General features: G+C 38.4%; 1 long non-coding RNA gene across 1 annotated transcript; it reads right to left on the bottom strand.

Moving 5' to 3' along the window:
* Positions 1 to 1,906: 1,906 nt before the first annotated feature.
* LOC126470604 (uncharacterized) lies at positions 1,907 to 11,918 on the bottom strand. Its single transcript, XR_007586267.1, has 2 exons — positions 11,819 to 11,918; positions 1,907 to 2,061 (listed from the first exon to the last, which is right to left on the bottom strand). It is a non-coding gene; the product is annotated as an uncharacterized LOC126470604 (long non-coding RNA).
* Between the last annotated feature and the right edge of the window lie 807 nt (positions 11,919 to 12,725).

Raw genomic sequence — 12,725 nt, forward strand, 5'->3', positions numbered from 1 at the left:
ACTGCTGGGATACTCTTTAGGCAGGAGGACCTGCTGTCTGATTTATACTAAATATGACCTATGTCACCTAACCATGACAACATGTATTTGAACATGTGTGGCCTGCGATGCATTCCCTATACCTTTGTGAATCGGCTGTACCAATCCTCCCTTCCCATTGCCATTTAGGTGTAGGCCACACCTAGTGAAACTCAATCTATTGATACTCCTGACAGGTACCAGAACAAAATGTGTGGAATTTCTCAACCACTGACAGCAGTAATAAATAAATGCCTCCACATCACGGAATTTCTGGACTTCCTGAATGTAGCATACACAGCACCAGTTTAAAAAATGTTATCTACATGAAGCATCAAGCTACAGGCCCATCATATCTTATAATACCAGTGTTAGCTAAGGTGATGGAATCCATAATGAAAGATCAGCTATTAAATTATTTTGAAGTAAATAACCATTTTTGTGCTATACAGTATGGCTTTTGGAAGGGCAAGTCAACTGGTACTCTGTGACCTTAGTAAGGCATTTGACTGTATCCCACATAAGGCCCTGCTCAGAAAGCTAAAATGCTATGGTATTGGGTGAGCTGTTCTAAAATCTCTCAAATCCTATCGTAAGTGACAGATAACAGAATGTATCACTGCAAAAAGCAGACTCAGGTGAAATGAAGTTAAAACATGGTGCACAACACTGATACCGAATAGGGTCTCTGTTATTTTTAATTTTTTTAATGACATGGGCTCCAATTGGCATATCTTGAAGTTTGCAGATGATACAAATTTGTTATCAAAAGCGAAGAACACAGTTCAATCTGTTCAGCAAGCAGGAATCCTACTCAGTGAGGTCAAGGCTTTGTTTATTATGAACAAGATGAAAATTAAAGAAGACAAAACGCAGAGGATAATATGAAGCCTCAGTGATACTGGAGCACTGGATTACATAGTAACTGTTAAGCCTCTGGTCTTTTTCATTGATACAAAGTTAACCTGGCAACAGTGCACTAAACTTGTATGATGTTAACTCTCATAGGTTATATACCTCTTGAAAGAATTAAAAAATGTAGTATCACAACAATACCCATCAACAACATTCTATGTAGTGTTCCACAGGTACGTCAGCTATGGGCTGTTACTGTGTGGCCATTCTGCAGGCTGCAAGAAGGTGCTTTTATTGCAAAAGAAAGCAATGAGGACCATTACTTCAAGTAAAAAAAAACTGACAATTACAAACCAGCTTTTTCCAGATTAGGAATTCTGACTGTTTTCAACAAATATATTTTCTTGTTCACACAAAGACAAATCATGAGACCTCCAGAAAGAGATATGAAGTTCATCAACAGAGCACTCACTTTAAAAACAGTATAGACGGGCCAAGATGTTAATGAACTAAGACGCAGAACAGCTTCCCAATGGTGACCCTAAAATTATTTAATGCTCTGCATGATGATATTCAGTTTTTGCCAGTCAAACCATTTAGAAATAAAGTTTTGTGTGTACTAAAAGAGCAACCTTTGAACAGTATTGAAGAATACTTCAGTAACTATCTGAGCTGCAACTCAGTGCCAATGAAAACAGTAGCAACTCTGCTATTTTACTGCATTGTGATCTAATATTGATTGTCTTGTTATTGCAAAGTATATTGTAATTTACTTCTTAACTTTATGTTCTATAGTATCCATTTTAGTATCATATTTTAAATTGTAATATTTATTCACTTTATTGTAGTAATATCATAATAAACTTGACGCTGTATGTGTAGCCATGGCTGAGGAATGACATAGAATTTGCTATAAATGTAGTAATAATAATACATTCGTCTGCCATCAGTATCATTTTTACCCCACATTAAGGAGGTAGCCCTCTCTGAATGCACTAACAACAGATAATTTAAAATAAAAAGTAATGCTAAATCTGATGATATAGTTTTATTTGTTACATTTTTGTGTTTAATAAATCATTTTTGTGTCCATTCTGGAGGCCCCTGTAACTGCTGCACCATGTGGAAGGACCATTTCAGCCAGCACATTGGTCATCAGTGGGAATTCCCGAAGACCTCCTATTGGACCTGTAACAAAATAAGTTTGCGTAAGCTATTTTCAACATATTCTCTAACAGCATACATGGGGTGAGAGAAAAATCAATAACCAGTCTAAGAAAATGATGATGAGTTAAAACAAATGTCATGTTCTTTGTCCACAAAAATGAGACAAAAGAGTGTACCAAAAATAGACTTTCAAAGATATCACAAAAAAGGCTATGTACACTGACAGAGAATTCAATTTAGAATGTTAGCATCAAATTCTGGTCAAAATTGTATGTATCATTCTCAAGTTATGCTTCCTGCCAATTTGAAAAATATAGTTTCGAGAAAAACTTGTTTAATGTTTTGGGTTATATTTATTGTAGTTAATTTAAAGACACTTCTAGTCATTGATACCTGGACCATATAACCATGTAACCATATAACAACATAGAGATCCAAAAGAAAGTCATCCTTCATCTTTGTCATGGCCATGGTGGTCCTGCGGGTCTCCCTGACAGCTTTTGTTATCCCCTGCTCTGCTCGCTCAATACACTTTTTGTCTGCTTTTGTGCAGATATTGTAAAAGGGTGGTCTGATTTCAAGTTTGAGGACATTCATAGTTTCCCTAATGCCCGTTAGGCTGTTGTTGAAATTACATGCTGCCATATTGATCACAATGTTGACTGTTTTTTCTTGCTGTGAAAGTTTTTGGAGACACTTTTCATAAATTACTTTGTGACTGAATAACACATCTTCTAGAAAATTTGGGATGAACACTGCTGTAAAGTAGATGTGTCAGAGAAAATTTTAAGCAAAAAGATCTATTTCTTGAAATTTTCAAAGGGGTCCATCCCCTTAATCTGCCTCGCAGCTCCACTAAGGTGTGGCTGATCACAATGCTGGATCAGCTCAACAAAGAATATATTGGTGTTGTGAGTCAGGGAAGCTGTCTTGTCCAGGTCACTACCTATGTCATATTCTCCATGCCTGTCTAAACTGTTTCCTGTCCCACCAATTACATAGTCCTCTTTTGAAACAACCTTGCGTAAGTACCCTGTTCTCTGTCACTTCACTGGATTTGATTTGAAAATGCTGGTGGCTTGGTACACTGCCCCTAAGCTTACCTGTAGCTTAGGGCCCAACACTTTGCACATTCCTAGGCTTTCTGATCTTGGTTGATGTCAGCTGAAAATTTCCTGCTCCTAGTCCAAGACCTGAGGTTATTATCCACTTACAGGGTGTTTCAAAAATGACCGGTATATTTGAAACGGCAATAAAAACTAAACGAGCAGCGATAGAAATACACCGTTTGTTGCAATATGCTTGGGACAACAGTATATTTTCAGGCAGACAAACTTTCGAAGTTACAGTAGTTACAATTTTCAACAACAGATGGCGCTGCGGTCTGGGAAACTCTATACTACGATATTTTCCACATATCCACCATGCATAGCAATAATATGGCGTAGTCTCTGAATGAAATTACCCGAAACCTTTGACAACGTGTCTGGCGGAATGGCTTCACATGCAGATGAGATGTACTGCTTCAGCTGTTCAATTGTTTCTGGATTCTGGCGGTACACCTGGTCTTTCAAGTGTCCCCACAGAAAGAAGTCACAGGGGTTCATGTCTGGCGAATAGGGAGGCCAATCCATGCCGCCTCCTGTATGTTTCGGATAGCCCAAAGCAATCACACGATCACCGAAATATTCATTCAGGAAATTAAAGACGTTGGCCGTGCGATGTGGCCGGGCACCATCTTGCATAAATCACGAGGTGTTCGCAGTGTCGTCTAAGGCAGTTTGTACCGCCACAAATTCACGAAGAATGTCCAGATAGTGTGATGCAGTAATCATTTTGGATCTGAAAAATGGGCCAATGATTCCTTTGGAAGAAATGGCAGCCCAGACCAGTACTTTTTGAGGATGCAGAGACGATGGGACTGCAACATGGGGCTTTTCGGTTCCCCATATGCGCCAGTTCTGTTTATTGACGAAGCCGTCCAGGTAAAAATAAGCTTCGTCAGTAAACCAAATGCTGCCCACATGCATATCGCCATCATCAATCCTGTGCACTATATCGTTAGCGAATGTCTCTCGTGCAGCAATGGTAGCGGCGCTGAGGGGTTGCCGCGTTCGAATTTTGTATGGATAGAGGTGTAAACTCTGGCGCATGAGACGATACGTGGACGTTGGTGTCATTTGGACCGCAACTGCAACACGGCGAACGGAAACCCAAGGCCGCTGTTGGATCACCTGCTGCACTAGCTGCGCGTTGCTCTCTGTGGTTGCCGAACGCGGTCGCCCTACCTTTCCAGCATGTTCATCCGTCACGTTCCCAGTCCATTGAAATTTTTCAAATAGATCCTTTATTGTATCGCTTTTCAGTCCTTTGGTTACATTAAACCTCCGTTGAAAACTTCGCCTTGTTGCAACAACACTGTGTTCTAGGCGGTGGAATTCCAACACCAGAAAAATCCGCTGTTCTAAGGAATAAACCACGTTGTCTACAGCACAGTTGCACGTTGTGAACAGCACACGCTTACAGCAGAAAGACGACGTACAGAATGGCGCACCCACAGACTGTGTTGTCTTCTATATCTTTCACATCACTTGCAGCGCCATCTGTTGTTGAAAATTGTAACTACTGTAATTTCGAAAGTTTGTCCGCCTGAAAATGTACTGTTGTCGCAAGCATATTGCAACAAACGGTGTATTTCTATCGCTGCTCGTTTAGTTTTTATTGCCGTTTCAAATATACCGGTCATTTTTGAAACACCCTGTAACTTTGGCAGCAGTTTTTACTGTTGATAATAAAACTATCGGATTGTGTTATCTTTCTCACAATATTACTACCAACTGCTAGTTTCCAGTCATTCTCCTCCCCTCTATCTCATTTAATCATGATCAATTCCGTCCTTGCTTCCTTCAACTGTGCCTGAAGGAGCACAGATTTTCCCTTCCTGTTCTTCAATCATTCTGCAGTTCTAGGTGAGATCCTCTTTTGTTTTGGCACCAATGTTCTTCTCACTACACCTGCCCCCACCCCCTCCCAGTAAAAATATTTCCTACAACACTGGCAATAAATCCCCCTTCTCACTGCTCTATAACTACTCCCACATTTCATGCACCTATGGTCAGTTTTGGTAGAAGAATTGAGTTTAACTTTAAAATATGTATCAAGGATGCTAGATGGCTGTATGCAAATAAAAGTGACACTATAGTGTTTTGTGCTTTTGACACTGTCTTCCTAATGATTTAGAGATATAATGACAGAAGGATGAATTAGCAGTAAATTTCTTTTTAGAGAATTCATTTTATCAAGGTTCTTTGTTTGGTTTCTAATAATTTATAATACAGAAAATTTGATTAGTAAGCAGTACAAAATGTGTTGAGACATATGATTTAGAATCTTTAAGAAATGGAAAGTCCAGTATGGAATAATAACAGTATTATGGAAAGGATAGATCGCGACTCACCATGTAGCGGAGGTGTTGAGTTTAAAGCAGGCATAACAAAAAGATGGTCAAACAAGTAAGGTTTTGGCCAGAAAAGTCTGTGTGTGTGTGTGTGTATTTTCTAATTTGTACGAAGGCCTTTCTGGCTGAAAATTTATTGGTTTGACCGTATTTTTCTTGTGCCTATCTGCAACTCAACATCTCCACTGTATTGGGAGTAGTAATCTATCCTTTTCATAATATTGATTTAGGAACTTTTAATTACACTTCTATGGTGAAAATAGACACCACTGAAACTAGTAGCTCTCTTGTTTTGATGAAATTTATACTACACTGATGAAAAAAATTGTAACATCAAAAAATAATTAATGTAGAGTAATGAAACTTCAGGTATACATTTGTCTAGGCAACATATTTAAGTGATTAACATTGCAAGATCACAGGTTAATTGAAGCACAATGTAAATTGTTGTAGATGTGAAAAACTGGTACATTAGTAACCAGCATAACCACTAGAATGTTTAAAATGCAAGCAAGAAAATGTGCATGCATTGTGTTGTACAGCTGCAGGATGTCAGTTTGTGGGGTGGAGTTCCATGCCTGTTGAACATGGTCAGTCAATAATTGGATGGTTAATGATGTTTGTGGATGAGGCTGGATTTGCCACCCAATGATGCCCATATGTGCTCAATTGAGGGCTACAAAAGTGGTATGTAGGCAAGCATTAACCTGTTGGAAAACATACCTTGGAACGCTGTTCATGAATGGCAACACAACGGGTTGAATCACCAGATTGCAGTCAGGGTTCGTGGAATAAGCACATGAGTATGAAAGTGCTTCTGATGTCATACAAAATCTTACCCAAGATGGTAACTACAGATGTAGGTCCAGTATGTCCAGACTGCAGTCAGGGTTCATGGAATAAACATGAGAGTACGAGAGTGCTCCTGATGTCATACAAAATTGTACCCAAGATGATAACTATAGATGTAGGTCCAGTATGTCTAGCACAGACAGGTTGGTAGCATAACCTCAACTGGCCACCTTGTAACCAACACACTTCCATCACTGGCACTGAGGCAGAAACAGCTTTTATCAGAAAACACAACAGACCTCCAATGAGCTCTCTCTTAACACCAGTGAAGTTGCAAATGGCAGTGGTTTGGGGTCAGTGGAATGCATGCTACAGGGCATCTGGCTCAGAACTCTCCTTGAAGTAATTGATTTGTAACAGTTTGTTGTGTCACTGTCGTGCCAACTGCTGCTCAAATTGCTGCTGCAGATGCAATGTGATGCACCAGAGCCATACACCAAACACAATGGTCTTCCCCCTCTTGGGGATACAATGTGGCCATCCAGAGCACAGTCTTCTTGTGAGCATACATTCTCTTGACCACAGCTGCAAGCAATCATGTACAGAGGCTACATTCCTGCCAAGTCTTTCTGCAATATCATTGAAGGAATATCCAGCTTCTCATAGCCCTATTACACTACCTCATTCAAACTCAGTGCAGGGTTGATAAGTGTCTTTGTCATCTTAAAGGCAGTTTTGGCCAACATCAGTGCACCATGTCCAATCTCAAAGGTAACTAATACTCATGACCATAACAGTGTGTATTTGAAGCAAACATATTTACATCCTGAATGAGATTTTCACTCTGCAGCGGAGTGTGCGCTGATATGAAACTTCCTGGCAGATTAAAACTGTGTGCCTGACCGAGACTCGAACTCGGGACCTTTGCCTTTCATGGGCAAGTGCTCTAACAACTGAGCTACCAAAGCACGACTCACGCCCGGTACTCACAGCTTTACTTCTGCCAGTACCTCGTCTCCTACCTTCCAAACTTTACAGCAGCTCTCGCAGGAGAGCTTCTGTAAAGTTTGGAAGGTAGGAGACGAGGTACTGGCAGAAGTAAAGCTGTGAGTACCGGGCGTGAGTCGTGCTTCGGTAGCTCAGTTGTTAGAGCACTTGCCCATGAAAGGCAAAGGTCCCGAGTTCGAGTCTCGGTAGGGCACACAGTTTTAATCTGCCAGGAAGTTTCATATCAGCGCACACTCCGCTGCAGAGTGAAAATCTCATTTTGGAAACATCCCCCAGGCTGTGGCTAAGCCATGTCTCTGCAATATCCTTTCTTTCAGGAGTGCTAGTTCTGCAAGGTTCGTAGGAGAGCTTCTGTAAAGTTTGGAAGGTAGGAGACGAGGTACTGGCAGAAGTAAAGCTGTGAGTACCAGGCGTGAGTCGTGCTTCGGTAGCTCAGTTGTTAGAGCACTTGCCCATGAAAGGCAAAGGTCCCGAGTTCGAGTCTCGGTCGGGCACACAGTTTTAATCTGCCAGGAAGTTTCATATTTACATCCTCATAGTGGCATTACTAGCACCACTCTTATGCAACTGGCACAAAATTTGAATACACACCATGTTCCAAATGTAGAAACACATCTACTACCTTTTGTTTATGTCACAAAACTCCTTCTTGGTGTTGCAATTTTTTCTGTCAGTGTATTAAGGGGAGTATGTATGGTGGAATTGGTCAAAAAGTGACATTTTCGGATTATTATCTCTTATTAATATTTGATCTCTCCTGAATAATTTGATGCATTATTTGTCAAAAAATTCCAATTATAAGTGTAGTTTTTATCATTTCAAAGTTAATAGCGTGTGTGTGTAAAATTATCCGGTCGTTCTGCACTGACTTGCCTAAGTATCTCTATCTCTTGAACTATTCAATCTAGAAGGCTGTAGTTTTTAGCTATTTATTCCTTGAAGTCATGTTAATGTTCATGTTAAGAGGTTGGATGCACTGTGTAAACAGAAATGGCAGTATAGCACATGCATTTTGTTTATTTGCTTTGTGGTTGTCGTGTGTCATAAATTTTGAACTGAAAACATAGTGGTTTGGTGTGTTATTATACGCTCTTATACCTCTTTTCAACATGACGAAAAGAAAGGGTTGTTTTAAGAAGCGATGTTTCCATGGAAATCAGCATATCACAAAATCTGAATCCAGTGTTGATCCTGAAATAGAGTTTTCACAGACCCGTTATAAGGACACGCCTACTAGTGCTTGAAGAGGAAACTTGGAGACCATGGGGATTTATTTATTGGCAAAGGTCAAAATAGTTTAGGTTATGGTCTTTTAGATTTGAGTGTGTTAGGACAAGTTTTGCAAGATGCTGTGTCACATAAGGTTTGTGGTGGGCAAATTAGCATCTCTGAGGACTCATCTGCAAGGACTGGACTGGCTAACAAACTTGATATTCAGTGCAAAATTTGCAGGCTCTCGACATCATTTTGGACTTCTGAAAAGTGCAAGAATGACTTGTTGGAGATCAATGTTAGATTCCTGTATGGAATGAGGTGCATTGGGAAAGGATTGACTGCAGCTGAAGTATTATGTGCAACGCTGAACTTGCCAAACCCACCAACCAGATCAAGTAAGTACACAGAAGTAATTGGTGAATATGTCAAATCTCTTGCTGTTGCTTCTATGAAAGCTGCTGCTAAAGAAGCAGTAGAATTAAATAACACAACAGACTTATCTGTGGCAGTTGATGGCACATGGAAGAAGAGAGATCACACATCAAAAAATGCAGTTGCAACTGTCACTAGTTTGACACAGGTACAATTTTAGACATTGAAGTGTAAATCAGTTGATGAAACAAGTGAAAGCCATAAAACAAATTGTGCTAAGAATTACGAGGGAACTAGTGGGGGTATGGAGGCTACTGAAGTTGTTTCTATGTTCAGACTTTCACAACAGGAGAGAGGTGTGTGTTACACTGAGTACTTGGGGGATGGTGATTCAAAAGCTTACAAATCAGTAGTGGAAAGCCAACCTTATGATAATAAACAGATTGTTAAGATTGAATGTGTGGGCCACATTCAAAAACGGGTGGGAGCACATCTCCGAAAATTGAAGCAGACAAAAGGAAAAGAGAAGTTATCAGATGGAAAGACTCTAAATGGTAAAGGAAGACTTACAGACAAAAACGTTGATGAACTCCAGCATAATTATGGAATGGCAACAAGAAACAATACACATGACCTACAAGGGATGAAATGAGCAGTGTGGGCTACATTCTTCCACAAATCTCCCACTGATGATACACCAATACATGGTCTTTGTCCACCTGGTGCTGATTCATGGTGCAAGTACCGCAAAGCTCAGGCAGCGGGTAGTGAGGAACAATTTAGGCACAAAAATAGCATACCATCTGCAGTGATGGGAGCTATTAAACCAATATATAGGGAATTAGTTAATCTTGACGTTCTTTCCAAATGTCTCCATTGTCGAACACAAAACCCGAATGAGTCTTTCAGTAATGTAATTTGGACCCGCATACCAAAAAATGTCTTTGTAGGAAGGAAAACTCTATGCTTGGGTGTTTGTGATGTTGTGATAACATTTAATGATGGTATAAAGGGAAGAATTGGGGTATTAGAGGAACTTGGTATCACTCCAGGTGCCACCACACTGCTAGCCTTTCAGCAAATGGATCGACTTAGGACAATGAAAGCCCAGCGTGCAGCAGAGGAAATGACTAAAGAAGCAAGAGGCAGGAAAAGAAGGAAGCTTCTAAGTTTGCAGGATAGTCAAGGACAGGATCCAGATTACGTTGATTATGGGCCTGGCTGTTTCTAGAAGCTGGCATGCCTCCATGTGTAAGTTAATATCAAATAAAATGTTTGAACTTGATTTGCCGGAAATGACATTTTTAAAATTATTTGACCCATTATCTCAGGAACTATTACAGATACATATCTCTAATTTTACACTATGTTACCACTTAGTATATTGCAGCTACTGAACCTCCCAAAACATCTCTACCTCTAACAGTTTTTTACTTATGGAAAAAAAGTGGGCTTTTAAAAGAAAATATCGAACAACATTTAAAAAAAATCATAACTAGCTAATTATTTCTCTGTACATTTTGATTCTGGTTCAGTAATCAGAAAAGGAGTGATACTATACATCCCAAAAATTTCAGATCTCTATCTGTTCTTAGATAATGGGTCATCAATATTGCAAATTTAACACTGTGGGTATAGGACATACATACTCCCATTAAGAAAACTTAAATAGAATTTTCAATTTTTTTGTCAAACAAAAATTCAGCCAATGTTGTGAATGTTGGGATTTCAAATAATATGAGTTATTTTTAAGAAAAAGCATAACAGAAACACTAAATATTCTTTTGTGTAACAAGAACAGACACTACAGTAGGTGTACAAAACATAATAAATTAAAAATTAACACTACCAAAAAGGGAAACCAACAGAAACGTCAACTGAATCATTAACAGAATTTCTCATACAGGCATTGGACAACCAGATGGTAGTATGTGGAGTTTTTCTTTACTTATCTAAAGTGTCTGACATAATTAATCATGCAGTCCCTATAAAGAAACTAGGGAATACTGGTATTAGTGGGCAAGCAACAGACTGGATAATATCATATCTCAGTAACAGGAGGCAATATGTAGCTGTTAACAACTTATAAGATCAGAAGTTAGAAACATCAAGTATATTGCACCTCAAGAATCTGTTATGGGACCTATCCTCTTCAATTTATTTGTAAATAGTGTACAAACATATGAAAACGAAAATAAGATACTGCATTCAGGTGATATGACTGTGCTAAATTGTTCCAACAAATTTGAAGCACTTAAGAAAAACACTTTTTTTATCAGTCAGTAATATAGTACAATGGCTCATGGAAAATGAATTAATTATTAATATGAAGAAAAACTGTGTATATAGTTTTCAACAATAAACAAAAGGGAGAGCACACAGACGTTTTCCGATGCAAAAAAGAACTAGAGGAAGTAACTTCAGTTGTGTTTTTAGGTATAACAACATACTATGAGCTAAATTGGAAACAGCGGATAAATACTGTTTCGTACAAGCTACGGTTAGTGATATTTGTAATGAAACAATGGGTTCATTATGAACATAAAGACCTCCTGTTCATTGTCTATCATGGACTTTTTGAACCATGCTTGCAATACGGAATCACAGTATGGAGGAACTCAACAATCACAGAAATGAAAAGAATATTCTTAATACAGAAGAATGCCATTTGAAACACATTGACAAAGAAGGAAAATGAATCTTGTAGAAATTGGGTCAAAGATCTTAATATTTTGATGTATCCTTCATTATATATTCAAGACCATTGTGACTGCATTACAAAATTACACAAAACTGGAGACCAATGAGACCATTAATCCTTGTAACACAAAGAACTAAAAACAATCCAGTGCTTTTCACATAGTTTTGAGATTTCCGAAAAAGGGTCTAAGTACTATGATATAATGTTAATATAAGCATTGTCAAGAGACTTACAAAACCTCAGATGATGTTCCTCACAACCCTAATAATGTTTCTAATAGAAGATGAATTCTGTAGTGTGGCTGAGTACATGAGCAGACAGCGAGCTGAAGTTCAGCCTGTGAGTGAGAAATTTGATGTATCACATTAAAAGAAACTAGAATTAGAAATTAGTCTTAGAAAATAAACTAGAATTAAAACTACTCAGCCGAATTATTTGTTTAAATCATGAAATTAACGTATATAGTTATGGAACCAATACTTCTGACAAAACTGTTAATTATTTTGTAATTAATTAAGGCCTGGCTGTGCTAAAATGTTTTTGAAGAGAGATAAATAGATACTTTAATATTACTAGCAATTTGTCTTCCAAATGTTTATAATTAGTATAGAATCTATATTTGTTTCTACATCAACAATAGAATTTAAGTTACAAAACTATTACTGATTTCACCCTATAATGAAAAATACTAACTAGGAATAGTCAAAATAAATTATAAAATCAATTATAAAACTAATCACAAAATTAGACCTGGTGTTATTTACTTTAAAACTGAGGGCCAATCTTTCTCTATCAAGAAAATACAGATTATACTCATGCATGTTAATGGTAATTATTTCAAAAATGAATAAATGAATCTAAGAAAGCAGATGGCAAAACAAGAAGGGAATTAAAATTATCCCAGCTTGCTTCATCACAATGCACTGTGTTTATGGGATGGCAGATGGAAATGCTCACACTGTCTAACATTTGTGTATCTGGCACTTTCCGAATCATCAAGTGCCAGATCCACGCATATTTACTGCCATCCATAGGTCCCTATGAGAGATAGGTTGACTTCAGGTACGTTTTCCACTGGCACATTCTCATACTGGCACATGCACATTTAAGGCCTACTTCAAAACCCAGTGTATTCATTTT

The sequence above is a fragment of the Schistocerca serialis genome, chromosome 3 (genome assembly GCF_023864345.2).
Source record: "Schistocerca serialis cubense isolate TAMUIC-IGC-003099 chromosome 3, iqSchSeri2.2, whole genome shotgun sequence".
Taxonomy (NCBI): domain Eukaryota; kingdom Metazoa; phylum Arthropoda; class Insecta; order Orthoptera; family Acrididae; genus Schistocerca; species Schistocerca serialis.